Raw genomic sequence first — 15402 nt, 5'->3', positions numbered from 1 at the left:
CTGAATTCATTTCAAGGTAATTTTGGGGGGTCTCAGTCCCCGAAGAATTGAAGGAACCTCTGCCAATAAGGAATGCCAAGCTCAGCTGTGTTGCTGAGATGCAACCCTGAGGGAGAAGGAACCAGAGCATGCTCATGAGTGCAAAAGCAGTGAGGCAGGGAGGGTGGAACTTTGGTTTTAGTTCTATGGCAGAGGGGCAAAACTGAAGTGAAACCAGAGGCATCATCTCCACTCACCCCAGGATTAGAGGTGATTACATTAATAAATTCTTATTTTATTTTTCTTATTTTAAAATAAGCAGGCTAATCAGAACGAACCCAGTCATAGAAAATTACTATGGGAATAGGAAAGAGTGGGATTCATCTGCAGAGGAGGATATTGAAGTAAAAAAAAAAAGTCTCTCCTACTTCAAAGATTGATGTTAAATGGTTACCTGCTCAAAAATAATTTTTTGAAGAATTCAAAAAAGATTTTTAAATCAGATAAGAGAGATTGAGGAAAACAAAAAAAAGTCTAAGAAACACAAGATTGTCATGACAAGAAAATCAACCAATTAGAAAAGGAGATTGCATCTTAAAGAAGAAAATGATTCTTTGAAAATTAGAATTGGGCAAGGGGAAGCCAGTAGAGGTATAAGCGACCAAGAAATAACAAAACAAAATATAAAGAATGAAAAACCAGAAGAGAATGAGAAGCATAAGAAAAACAAGAGATCTGGAGAGTAGATTAAGAAAATGTAAGAATAATTGTACTATCTGAAAGCTATGACTAAAAAAGAATCTTGACACAAAAATAATTAAAGAAATGGAAGAGTGCTTGTCAAGTCTTTTGGAAATCTTAAAGTGCTGAGGAAATGCTGTCTATTACTTTATTATCTATATGACTGAGGACCCATCTGGATGGTGGGATTGCTTCAGATGACTGGCATGGTCGGTATAAAATTATGTAGGCTTTATTGTACTGTCATCTTAAAAGCATATTCTGCCATGATCATCAGGCCTCAAATGGATATTTCTCAGTGATATGTTCCAGAGGTATAGGAGGCTGATCCTCAAACATCTGTTCTATGCTTTTCATATTCTTCACATTAAAATCCCATAAAAACTGTTGGCAAAAAAGTAATTTAAGTTTAATTGTGTCTATGTAGTTTTCAATTTTAGCTGCTCCTCAAATCCTTTCTTGTTTCCCCCTAATCCTAATGGGTTTCCTCTGAGATGATCTCCTCATTATTCTTTCTAGAGCTTGTTGGTACATTACTATTGGAACCTGGTTGTCCCCTCAGTTAGAAGGTAGCTCCTCAAGGGCAGAGATATTCTTTGGGTATTCTGAGTGCTCAGCAGGGTTCTTGGCACAAAGTGGGTGCTTAATAAATGTTGACTGATTGTTTGTGTTAAAGTATCTGAGTTGGGACCCAAATCACTGGTTGTGCTTCCTCCTGTCAGCCCAAGTGAGTCAAGCTCATCAAACAATTCCAGTCTAAAAGCCGTTGAGTTGGTCTGTTTTCCATGTTAAGATGGTGAAATTTGTGGAATTAAGATTCTGGGAAATAAAGCTGGTGTGGGATAGATTTTGTACAAGGCGTGCCCTTTGGGATTCCATGCCTCTGAGTATTTTCTGAAACTTTTTGCAGTTTCCTATGACATTAAGGAGAATCCTGTCTTCTCCAGAAGATGTGAGAATCAAGATGGGGAATTCTGGGAGGAGTCCTTATGGTTTCAACTAAATTCTGGTTTTTAGGGTGAAATTTAGCAAGTTGAATGAAGTTTATCAATTGGAACTAATGTTGAGATTGTTCCTCAGACTTCCGGCCAAGATGGCGGCGTGGAGGCAGACAGCTGCTTGAGCTCCTCGTTTTCTCTCAGAACTTACTTCATGACAAGCCTCTGACTTAATGCTTGACCCAGAAAGAAATCCACAAATAATCACCAAGAGAAGACATCCTTGAAAGTCGCCAGAAAAGGTCTGTGTTTGCTTGGGGGAGGGTCAATCAGACTGGCGCAGACTGAGGGCAGACAGCCAGAGCAAGACAGGCAGCTCACACAGCTCAGACCGGAGGGGGAGGGGTGTGATCTCTGCCGTTTCTGTGAAAGGGCTTTTGCCCCAGTGTGGATGCTCCGTCTTGGCAGCAAGCCAGGAGCAGCAGAGAGGGTGTAAACACCGGAGGTGAAGATTGAAACCCCAGAAAGCCAGCATCTCTCAGAGCCGGGCCACCCCCAACCCCCACCTGGACTGACTCAGTGCATTCTCGGAGCCTCAGAGTGCAGACTCAGTACAGTCATTGCTGTTCTGTTAGTGGCTCTCTGCTGCCCTACCCCCAGTCTGTAGAGGAAGCCCATTAATAACATCCAGCCCCATCCCCCGCAAAACAGACCAATTGTTTCTCTTGTCAGTTTGTTTTCTTTGATTCCTACTCTGACAAAATGAACAAAAAATTCAAAAGGGCTCTAACCATTGACAGCTTCTGTGTGGAGAGGGAGCAGACTTCAAATGCTGAGGAGACTAGGAACAGACTGTCCCCAGAGGAATCCCCTGGGAGGGATATAAGCTGCTCCTTAATGCAAAAGAACCTCATAGAGGAAATCAAAAAGGCTCTCACAAGAGAGCTGGAAGAGAAATGAGAAAAGGAAAGGGAAGCTTGGCAAGAGAGCCTGGAGAAGTCATCCCATGCATTCAAAGACAGAGTGGATAAAGAAATCAAATCATTGAGAAACAAGATTAGTGAGCTGGAAAAGGTAAACAACTCCAAGGAAAACAGGATTAGTGAGCAGGAAAAAGAAATCAGCTCTCAAAAAAATAAAGTGGATAAAATGGAAAAAAATTCCATAGAAGATTAAAAACTCAATTGGACAATTACAAAGAGATATAAAAAAAGTGAGTGAAGAAAATACATCATTGAAAATTAGACTGGAACAAGTGGAAATGAATGACTCAAGGAGAAACCAAGAGGGAGTCAAGCAAAACCAGAGAAATGAAACAATTGAAAAGACTGTCAAGTACCTTACCAGAAAGACAACAGACCTGGAAAACAGATCCAGGAGAGACAATTTGAGAATAATCAGACTCCCTGAAAAATGGGAGGAAAAAAAGAGCTTGGACACCATTTTCGAGGAAATTATCAAAGAGAACTGCCCAGACATTCTGGAAACAGTGGGTAAAATAGACATTGAAAAAATTCATCGATCACCTACTGAAAGGGACCCTAAAATCAAAACGCCAAGAAATATAGTGGCCAAGTTCAAGAACCATCAGACAAAGGAAAAGATATTGGAAGCTGCTAGAAAAAAACAATTCAGATATGGAGGATCCACAATAAGGATAACCCAGGATCTAGCAGCGTCCACATTAAAAGAACGCAGGGCCTGGAACATGATATTCTGAAAGGCTAAGGAACTTGGTATGCAGCCAAGAATAACTTACCCAGCAAGAATGAGCATCGTTTTCCAGGGAAGAAGATGGACATTTAATGAAATAAATGAATTCCATCTATTTTTGATGAAAAAACCAGACCTACATAAAAGGTTTGATCTTCAAATACAGAACTCAAGAGATTTCTAAAAAGGTAAATAGAAATCTTGAGAACTATACTTCTGTCAAAAAAATATGTAAAGAACATATGTACAATTTGTCTTAGAAACTAGTGGTGGAAAGGAGATTATATCATAAAAAAGTGTAAAGTGGTGGTACTACATCTCATGAAGAGGCAAAGGTAACCTATTATATCTGAGAGAAAGAAAGGAGGGAGATGAACATAGCGTGTATCAATAGACATATTCGATTTATGGTGAATCTTCTTCCACTTCATTGAAAAGTGAAAGGGAAGGAGTAAGCTAAGGGGAAGGGAATACAGTAATTTCGAGAAAAAGGGGTAAAATAAGGGGAGGATCTTTAAGGTGGGGGAGGGATCCTAAAAAGGGAGGGCTGTGAAAAGCAAGTGGTGTTACCAGTTTAATACTGGATAGGAGGGCAAAAGGGAAGGAAAGGGGAAAAGCATAAGCAGGGGTTAATAGGATGGCAAGCAATATAGAATTAGTCCTTCTAACCATAAATGTGAATGGGGCAAACTGCCTCATAAAGAGGAAGCAGTTAGCAGACTGGATTAAAAGTCAGAATCCTACTATATGTTGTTTACAGGAAACACACCTGAAACAGGATGAGACATTCAAACTAAAAGTAAAAGGGTGGAGCAGAATCTATTATGCTTCAGGCAAAACCAAAAAAGCAGGAGTAGCCATCCTCATCTCAGATCAAGCAAAAACAAAAATTGATCTAATTAAAAGAGATAAGGAAGGGCATTATATCCTGCTAAAGGGAAGCATCAATAGTGAAGCAATATCAATATTAAACATGTATGCACCAAGTGGTGCAGCATCTAAATTCTTAAAAGAGAAATTAAGAGAGCTGCAAGAGGAAATAGATAGCAAAACTATAATAGCAGGAGATCTCAACCTTGCACTCTCAGAATTAGATAAATCAAACCACAAAATAAATAAGAAAGAAGTCAAAGAGGTAAATAGAATACTAGAAAAGTTTGATATGATAGATCTTTGGCGAAAGCTAAATGGAGACAGAAAGGAATATACTTTCTTCTCAGCAGTTCATGGAACCTGTACAAAAATTGATCATATACTAGGGCATAAAAAGCTCAAAATCAAATGCAGTAAGGCAGAAATAGTAAATGCATCCTTTTCAGACCATAATGCAATCAAAATAACATTTAATAAAAAGCCAGGGGAAAATAGACCAAAAAATAATTGGAAACTAAATAATCTTATACTAAAGAATGATTGGGTAAAACAGCAAATCATAGACATAATTAATAACTTCACCCAAGAAAATGACAATAATGAGACATCATACCAAAATGTGTGGGATACAGCCAAAACAGTAATAAGGGGAAGTTTTATATCTCTACAGGCCTACTTGCATAAAATAGAGAAAGATAGGGCCAACGAATTGGGCTTACAACTAAAATTGCTAGAAAAGGAACAAATTAAAAACCCCCAGACAAACACAAAACTTGAAATTCAAAAAATAAAAGGTGAGATTAATAAAATTGAAAGTAAAAAAACTATTGAATTAATTAATAAAACTAAGAGTTGGTTTTATGAAAAAAACAACAAAATAGACAAACCCTTAGTAAACCTGATTAAAAAAAGGAAAGAGAAAAAGCAAATTGATAGTCTTGAAAATGAAAAGGGTGAACTCACCACTAATGAAGAGGAAATTAGAACAATAGTTAGGAGCTACTTTGCTCAACTTTATGCCGATAAATTCGATAACTTAAATGAAATGGAAGAATACCTTCAAAAATATAGCTTGCCCAGATTAACAGAGGAAGAAGTAAGTAGTCTAAATAGTCCCATCTCAGAAAAAGAAATAGACCAAGCTATTAACCAACTTCCTAAGAAAAAGTCCCCAGGACCAGATGGATTTACAGGTGAATTCTACCAAACATTTAAAGAACAACTAACTCCAATGCTATGTAAACTATTTGAAAAAGTAGGGATTGAAGGAGTCCTACCAAATTCCTTCTATGACACAGACATGGTACTGATACCTAAACCAGGTAGATCGAAAACTGAGAAAGAAAACTATAGACCAATTTCCTTAATGAATATTGATGCTAAAATCTTAAATAAGATATTAGCAAATAGACTTCAGAAAATCATCCCCAGGATAATACAATATGACCAAGTGGGATTTATACCAGGAATGCAGGGCTGGTTTAATATTAGGAAAACTATTACTATAATTGACCATATTAATAATCAAATTAATAAAAACCATATGATCATCTCAATAGATGCAGAAAAGGCATTTGATAAAATCCAACATCCATTCCTACTAAAAACGCTTGAGAGTATAGGAATAAATGGACTATTCCTTAAAATAATAAGGAGCATATATTTAAAACCTTCAGTAAACATCATATGTAATGGTGATAAACTAGAACCTTTCCCTGTAAGATCAGGAGTGAAACAAGGTTGCCCACTATCACCATTACTATTCAATATAGTACTAGAAACTCTAGCCTTGGCAATAAGAGCCGAGAAAGAGATCCAAGGAATTAGAGTAGGAAATGAAGAAATCAAATTGTCACTTTTTGCAGATGACATGATGGTATACTTAGAGAACCCCAAAGACTCTGCTAAAAAGCTATTAGAAATAATTCAGAATTTTAGCAAAGTCGCAGGATACAAAATAAATCCGCATAAATCCTCAGGATTTTTATACATTACCAACACAATCCAACAGCAAGACATACAAAGAGAAATTCCATTCAAAATAACAGTCGATAGTATCAAATATTTGGGAATATATCTACCAAAGGAGAGTCAGGAATTATATGAGCAAAATTACAAAACACTTGCCACAAAAATAAAGTCAGATTTAAATAATTGGAAAGACATTCAGTGTTCTTGGATAGGCCGAGTGAATATAATAAAGATGACAATAGTCCCCAAACTAATCTATTTACTTAGTGCTATACCAATCAGACTCCCAAGAAACTATTTTAATGACCTAGAAAAAATAACAACAAAATTCATATGGAAGAATAAAAGGTCGAGAATTGCAAGGGAACTAATGAAAAAAAAGTCAGAGGAAGGTGGTCTAAGTGTACCTGATTTAAAGCTATATTATAAAGCAACAGTCACCAAAACCATTTGGTATTGGCTAAGAAATAGACTAGTTGATCAGTGGCATAGGTTAGGTTCACAGGGCAAGATAGTGAATAAAAATAGCAATCTAATCTTTGACAAACCCAAAGATCCCAAATTTTGGGATAAGAATTCATTATTTGACAAAAACTGCTGGGAAAACTGGAAATTAGTATGGCAGAAACTAGGCATGGACCCACATTTAACACCACATACTAAGATTAGATCAAAATGGGTCCAAGATTTAGGCATAAAGAACGAAATCATAAATAAATTGGAGGAACATGGGATGGTTTACCTCTCAGACTTGTGGAGGAGGAAGGAGTTTGTGTCCAAGGGAGAACTAGAGACCATTATTGATCACAAAATAGAACATTTTGATTACACCAAATTAAAAAGTTTCTGCACAAACAAAACTAATGCAAACAAGATTAGAAGGGAAGTAACAAATTGGGAAAACATTTTTACAGTTAAAAGTTCTGATAAAGGCCTCATCTCCAAAATATACAGAGAATTGACTCTAATTTATAAGAAATCAAGCCATTCTCCAATTGATAAATGGTGAAAGGATATGAACAGACAATTTTCAGATGATGAAATTAAAACTATTTCCACTCATATGAAAGAGTGTTCCAAATCACTATTGATCAGAGAAATGCAAATTAAGACAACTCTGAGGTATCATTACACACCTGTCAGATTGGCTAAGATGACAGGAACAAATAACGATGAATGTTGGAGGGGCTGTGGGAAAACTGGGACACTGATGCATTGTTGGTGGAGTTGTGAAAGAATCCAACCATTCTGGAGAGCAATCTGGAATTATGCCCAAAAAGTTATCAAAATGTGCATACCCTTTGACCCAGCCATACTACTACTGGGCTTACACCCCAAGGAACTACTAAAGAAGGGAAAGGGTCCTGTATGTGCCAAAATGTTTGTGGCAGCCCTTTTCATAGTGGCTAGAAGCTGGAAGATGAATGGATGTCCATCAATTGGAGAATGGTTGGGTAAACTATGGTATATGAATGTTATGGAATATTATTGTTCTATAAGAAATGACCAACAGGAGAAATACAGAGAGGCTTGGAGAGACTTACATCAACTGATGCTGAGTGAAACGAGCAGAACCAGAAGATCATTATACACTTCAACAATGATACTGTATGAGGATGTATGCTGATGGAAGTGGATTTCTTCAACATAGAGAAGAGCTAATCCAATTCCAATTGATTAATGATGGACAGAACCAGCTACATCCAGAAAAGGAACACTGGGAAATGAATGTAAACTGTTATTTGTTCCTTCTGAATCCAATTCTTCCTGTGCAACAAAAAAATTCGGTTCTACACACATATATTGTATCTAGAATATACTGTAATATATTTAACATATATAAGACTGCTTGCCATCTGGGGGAGGGGGTTGGGGGAGGAAGGGAAAAAATCTGAATAGAAGTAAGTGCAAGGGATAATGTTGTAAAAAATTACCCATGCATATGTACTGTCAAAAAAAATGTTATAATTATAAAATAAAATAAAAATTAAAAAAAAAAAACAAAAAACAAAAAAACAATGTTTGCACAGAGATGTTATCAAGAGGTTCCGGAGATATTTGTCAATAATACAAGAATTCTCTGTTGTTGAAAATAAGACAAAAATTCTCTATTATCTCCTTCAGTCTCTCCCAAAAAAGGAATTTCCTGTTGGTATTTTTGATCTTAAGCTATCTCCTCTCCAAATCTCATCATTAATGTCATGAACAACTGGATAAATGTGTTTCTTGGCTAAATGTTCTGAACTTGGTCCACTTCAATTGGTGTTACAATTACAATAAACTTTGCCTTTGACTTGGATATGGGTTCAAGTCTGCAAATTCTTTTGAGACACCTGGTGACTTTTTGGGGTCCCTTCCTGTAATGCCAGAGAAACTGAGGCAAGATAGAGATTAGAGAGTTTTTTAAATACTCTATTAATTGGAGAGTTTAATTGACTGGACAGGACTCTTGTCTCAAAGTATCCAGTCATGAATGGGGGAACCATGAACACTTTTATAGCTCTTCAGACAAAGGAAAGGAAAAAGAGCGGGAAAATCAGGATGGGGGGAAGTTATAAATTTTGAATAAAGCCAGAGTCAGGATGTTTGAATAACAGAAAGAAAGATGTCAGTGAAGTGTCCGAGATAGTCTTATCTTTTGGAATATCTTAGAGGGGCAGTATCATAAAATCTTGGGGGCAGGAGGAGCTAGGAGTCAGGAAGTCTGATCAGCTCGTCATCTCCCATTGACAATTTATAACCTTAGAGCAAATGGTCCTCAGTCTTAATGAACCGGGGGGGGGGGGGGTTATGACTTAGGAGACTGAGGCAGGACAGTTAAGGAAACTGAGATAGAACAATTCATGGAAACTCAGTCAGGACAATGAGGGAAACTAGTGCAGGGAAACTGAGGTAGAAAGGCTCAAGGAGATTGTGGCACAACATTCTGCACTCTCTCTCCTAAATGTTCAAATCTTTGAACACCTTCGTCTTGATACCCAGGCGGTCTTAGCACCATAATTTTGACCAACTCTACTTGGGAGCGGATGAGGCAGACCAGAGTAGAAAAGATGCAAGGACCTATGGCAAGGGCAAGAAGGAGAATCAAAGGTCCTGCAATAGATGTAACAAGTGTTGTTAGCCAGGGGGAAGAATCAAACAGTGACTGGGACCAGTCCTTTCCCTCCCTGCTCCAGTCGTCTAGTCTCAAGATTCTTGCGAACCAGGGCTAGACTTTCTCTGATCACCCCAGAGTTATGAGCATAAAAACAGCATTCCTTGTTTAGGGCGGCACACAGGCCTCCCTGTTGCAGAAATAGTAGGTCAAGTCCCCTGCGGTTCTGGAGTACCATCTCAGCCAGGGAGTCAACTTGGCTTTCCAGTTTGGAGATGGATGACTCGATCTGAGTCAGGCCTGTGGTCATTTGTGCACTTAGCTCAGCATACCCAGAACTGCCCTTCAGGAGGGCTGCAGTGCTGAGGGCGGTGGTGCCTGCCAGCCCGAGCCCTACTATGAGGGGAAGGAACGGCAGAGCCCGTTTCTGTCTGATTGTCTCCACGGGGGAAGAATGGGACCGGAAGTGGCTCCATGCGTCCCCTCCTGGAAGGACAGACAGGCTGGGCAATACCGCTATCAGGACACAGAATGAGTCTGGCCTTGTGAGGAGAGGGGCAGAATAAGCACACCTGGTCAGGCCATCCCTGCAGGCAAACCAGGAACCTTCAGGGGTTTGATACCAAACTGTAACATCTGATGAGGAAGCTGAAATATTAATCAAAGACCTGGGGTTACAGAACTGGACGAGAGGGTCAGAAAGACTCGTGGAAGCAGCCACCAGGCAGGTTCCTATACCTTGGAGACTCCCAAGAGTGATTTTAGGCTGCGCCCAAGTACAGTTAGACTGAGAAGTGGTTCCAGGGACTGAGTCTGTCAGGGCAATCCCAACAAAATAAGGGGAGCCAGCAATCATGGCCCAGCTGGGGATTTGTGGAGTTCAATAGGTGCACTATGGACAACAAATCAAGCATAGAGTGAGAACCAAAGGATTCAGGGGGACTGTCAACTGGAACTAAGGGGTTAGAAATAATAGGAGAACCTTGGGTCAGAGTAGGGGTCTCCACAGACCCCTAGGGATGGTGGTGTCAGAACAGGATCAGCCAGGACTGGTGTCCTAGGTGGGACTAGTAAAGCAGTCAGAGGTCCCACAGGCTTAGATGGGGGCGGATCTTTACACTCAACTAGGAGGTAGTGGCTGAATTCGAACATGCTACCTGCTCAGGAACAAAGGGTAAGAGTTCGGGACTGTTCCCACTTCTGGTGGGAGGTTGCTGGATCATTAGGATAATGCAGGGGGGGGGGGGTTCCAGTGTGGTCTGAGTCTGCTGGTCAAAGGTTTGGATGGTCATCCTAAAGGAATTATCTCCAGGGAGTGAGCACCATCCAACACCAGGGCAAAGTCGGAGCGGGGGATCTATAGGAGCCCTGAAGTAGAAGCAGGGAGCCAGGGAGGGATCTACTGTCATCGAGGGTTCTAAGCCTGAGTAGTAGGTGGCAGAAAAGGGGGACCTCCTGCGAGGTCTCTAACGGTCATTGTCCATACGGGCTTTGGGGCATGTGGCTTTCCCAGAGCTTTGGAAAACAAAGGAAGGAGGAAGAGAATTAAGAAAAATCCCATAATAGCACTTCCAGACTGTAGAAATGGCGAAAAGGGAAAGGAGCCCTTAGGGGGGGGATATACAGACAATTTAGGGCACTTACAAAATAACAGAACAATTACAAGAATTAATCTTCCCAGGGTTTCCCACCCAGAGTCTTTGGGGGAAATCAAGGACCAGAGGAACGGATCAGTCTTAGTTTCAGGGGGTCGTCACCAATCTCTGTTTTCCACTCTGTGGTGACCTCCCGCTTCACTGGGCTGTAGTGAATCCAGGCGGGGATTGATTCAACTTTAACAGCTGTGGGCGTGCTGAGAATCACAGGATAAGGTCCTTTCCACTTGGGTTCTAGGCCAGAGGTAGAAAATGTCTTTATCAGGACTGCATCACCAGGCTGGAATGGATGCGCTGGCTCAGAGAGGGGAACTGGAAGGGCTTCTCGGACGAGGTGTGAGATGTCCTTCTGGGTTTTCTGTAGGGCCTGTAGAAACTTGATAAGGGAGGAGTTAGAAATTTCAGCCATTATATGTTCCCTGACCACGGGTAAAATCGGAGGTGGTCTCCCAAACAGAATTTCAAAGGGAGTTAAACCCAGTCTGTTGGGAGTGCATCTACTCCTCAGTAGTGCAAATGGCAGGAGCGAGACCCAAGAGCTCTGAGTCTCTAAGACGAGCTTTGTAAGGTACTCCTTTAGTGTTTTATTCATTCTCTAGTCGAGATATATTCATGCCCTCAAATCCTTCCTGCTTCTGTAATTTTCTGCGTATGTCTGGAGCAGATTGACTAACAAATGCAATATTCACAGATCTATAGTTCTCGGGAGCTTCTGGGTCAATTGTGCTATAAGTTCAGTAAGCTTCATACAACCTTTCTAAAAATGCTCCCGGGGATTCTTCAGCACCCTGAGTAACTTCAGAAATCTTGGTCATGTTAATAGGCTTTCTGGCTGCAGCTTTAAGACCCTGGAGAAGGTATCTGTGATAAGCAGAGAGCCCAGTACGACCCTGCTGGGAGTTGGGGTCCCAGGAAGGTCTTTCAGAGGGAAAACTGGCTTCAATCTGAGCACGATGCTCTTCTACAGATCCTCCTCCCACTCCCAATACAGCTTTCCTGACCTCCCTTTTAATTTTGTCCCTTTCCTCTGTAGTAAAGAGGGTGGTAAGGAGCTGTTGACAATCATCCCATGTGGGCTGGTGGGTATGAAATACAGACTCAAGGAGATTAATCAAGGGTTGAGGTTTCTCAGAGAAAGGCGGATTTTGAGCTTTCCAATTATAAATATCATTTGTAGAAAACGGGACATAGACTAAGAACGGAACGCCTTCCGCCCCCCTCATCTCCCTTAAAGGCAGAACAGGTTTGGGGAGAACCGAGGCTGACTGGACAGATCCCGAAGCATTGTATTCAACTCCACCTCTAGTACAGGAAGGGGAGAGAGACAGAGGCTGCAGAGAGCAGAGAAATGGGGGAGGGAGTCGGCAAAGGGGCAGGAGTCAGCACTTCTGTATTGGCCATACCAAGCCCCTGTGTGCCGGCAGGAGAAGAAACAGAGGTAGGGGAAGAAACAGAGGCAGGGGAAGAAACGGAGGCAGGGGAAGACGGTGCCAGAGAAAGAGAAGGGGATAAAGGCCCAGGTGGTGAAAGGCCGGGTTCAGGATTTCCAGGCAAAGGGGGATACAGACCTGAACTCAAATAAGGTGGGGGAACGAGATTATCTAAGGGGTTTTCCAGAGAATCTTGTAGAACTTTTTTCTCCATTTTTGTTTGAGCTGCTGGCAATTTGCAACTTTCCTTGTCTGGCCTCAGGGACTGTGTGACCAAAACTCGAATGCCATTTGTCATGGCCACAGCCCTTAGCCAGGAAGGAGGGTAAGAGACAACTTGCAGCCAAACATCAATATAGGGCTACTGAACCGGATAGCCAGGTTCGCTTGTAACTACCCTGTGCACCGCCCAAGCTATTTCCCTATCAAAGGAGCCTTCAGGGGGCCATCCTACCCCAAAAGAAGGCCACTCCTTCTGGCAAAACAGTTTCAGTTTAGCCTTTTTCCACGATATTCCACAATCATGATGTTTAAATGTCTCAGAAAAATGACTAAGAAGACATTCAAGTGGAGTTATTGTTTTTGAAGCAGAGTTTCCCATGATAAGGTGGCTGAGTTAACAGATATAAGGCTATATACCACCAGAGGAAAAACTGCTACTATCTTTAAACACTGCTGTTTCTGACAGAACTAACCTTTCTGCCCTTATATCCAATTACCAAATTTCTCAATCACAGTTCTTAAAAGATCAACAGTTCCCAAAACATAAAAGAGCTCTTACATGAATAAAACAGACAAATCACATAGAACATAGAACAAACATCACACGGAACACAGAACAAAACTCACACAGACTGCACTCACAACAGTAACAACATAGAAGACAGAAAACAAGCCAGAGGATATCTTCCAGCGTCCTAGAATGATACCCTACTCAGAATTTCGATGCCCGTCGGCATATTATTATTCTGAGCTTCCAGATGCTATAGCATAACCAGACAGAACCAGACCAGACCAGACCAGGTGTCTAAAACGACACAAAAACTTACTCTCCCAGGAGCCAAATCAATCAATGGATCTGAAGGCGTGTCCACGGCTGAAGAGCTGCTTCTTTTCCTGGAGACTCTGGAGAAATCCAGAGGGCTGATTTTTCTAGAAATAGACTCAGATCCTGAGCTGCCCCAGGCCTTGATGACCAAGAGGTCTGAAATCTCTAATCTCTAATCCCGTCCCAGTCTCTATTATCTCGGTGGGACCTCCAAAATGTAATGCCAGAGAAACTGAGGCAAGATAGAGATTAGAGAGTTTTTTTTAATATTTTATTAATTGGAGAGTTTAATTGACTGGACAGGACTCTTGTCTCAAAGTATCCAGTAATGAATGGGGGAACAATGAACACTTTTATAGCTCTTCAGACAAAGGAAAGGAAGAAGAGCGGGAAAATCAGGATGGGGGAAAGTTATACATTTTTACTAAAAGCCAGAGTCAGGATGTTTGAATAACAGAAACAAAGATGTCAGTGAAGTATCTGAGATAGTCTTATCTTTTGGAATATTTTAGAGGGGCAGTGTCATAAATTCTTGGGGGCAGGAGGAGCTAGGAGTCAGGAAGTCTGATCTGCTCCTCATCTCCCATTGACAATTTATAATCTTAGAGCAAATGGTCCTCAGTCTTAATGAGCCAGGGGGGTTTTATGACTTAGGGGACTGAGGCAGAACAGTTAAGGAAACTGAGATAGAACAATTCATGGAAACTCAGTCAGGACAATGAGGGAAACTAGTGCAGGGAAACTGAGGTAGAACAGCTCAAGGAGAATGTGGCATAACGTTCCAACCCCAATAACCAGAGTTTGGCTGCAGTGGGAATGATGGGGAGGATTTCAAAAACACCTTTCCAAAGAGGGCTTTCAGAGATGACATTTCAGGAGACCACTCCCCTAAAGAATGGGACTGTGAGACAAGTTGGTAAGTCTCCCATAGTTTGTAAGCCAACCTATGTATTTCTTTAGAAACTCCTTATATTGGGATGATTTTTTTCCTAAGAGGATTTTTGCTTACTCCAGAGTACCATTAAGGGAGAATCAAGAAATGTCCTCAGTAGCAGAGAGAAAGACTGCTATGACCATTAGTGCCTTAAAAGAGGCCTTTAACAACTTTTGGAAGTTTTACCATAGTATCCCACTGGACAAAAGTTTTCATCATGTTTCTGTATTAGTACCCCAACCGCAGCCCCTCCTTTTTCAGAGACACATAAATCAAATGGGAGAAAATAGTCGGGGAGGTCTAAAGTTGAGGGTGTTGGAGGCAGACTTCAAAGAGTCAAAGGAATTTTGAGCTTCTGGGGAAAGAGCCAGGGGCTCAGATACAGAATCTTTTAGAAGTCCTTAAAAGGGGAGGGCAATAGCTGAAAAGTCAGGGATCCAGGGAGGACAAGAGCCCTCCAGACAGAGCTGACAATAGGTGTGGGGTACAGAAATTGAGGGATAGCTTTAAGATGGAATGAGTCTAAGCAAAGGCTGGAGGCAGAGAGGTGATGGGGGTTGTGGTCCCTTTAAGATTCCTTTCTGATTTCCAACCCACCCCCTTGGCCGAAGAGGCTAGGATGTTTTGATTCACAAATCCTGGTCAAAGAGCATCCCTTTGAATTCCAATGATATCCAGGCTTTCCCCAGCCCCCACCGGATCTGAGGTAACTTGGATTTTCCCAACCCCCACAGTTTAAACCCATTGAATTCTATTCAATGCTGACCTTGGCTAAAAACCCACCTTCAAGATCACCAAGAGCCCCCATGGACTTGGAGTCCACGTTTTGCAGAAGTCCTGAGCATGGCATCCTCATGTCAGTTATGTCAAGGGTTTCTGCCCACCAGACCTATTCCTTTTATCCTTACCCTCAACTCTACTAACTAAACTTTACTTCCAAATCCCTGCAATAAACCTTTTTATCACTCTAGGTTTTCAGGCCTGTAAATTCCTTTACAGGGGACTCTGCACTGTCAGGGCACTATC

This window comes from Sminthopsis crassicaudata, chromosome 3, assembly GCF_048593235.1.
Source record: "Sminthopsis crassicaudata isolate SCR6 chromosome 3, ASM4859323v1, whole genome shotgun sequence".
Lineage (NCBI taxonomy): Eukaryota > Metazoa > Chordata > Mammalia > Dasyuromorphia > Dasyuridae > Sminthopsis > Sminthopsis crassicaudata.
The sequence above is the reverse complement of the archived record's forward strand: the minus strand, read 5'-3'. Positions refer to the sequence as shown.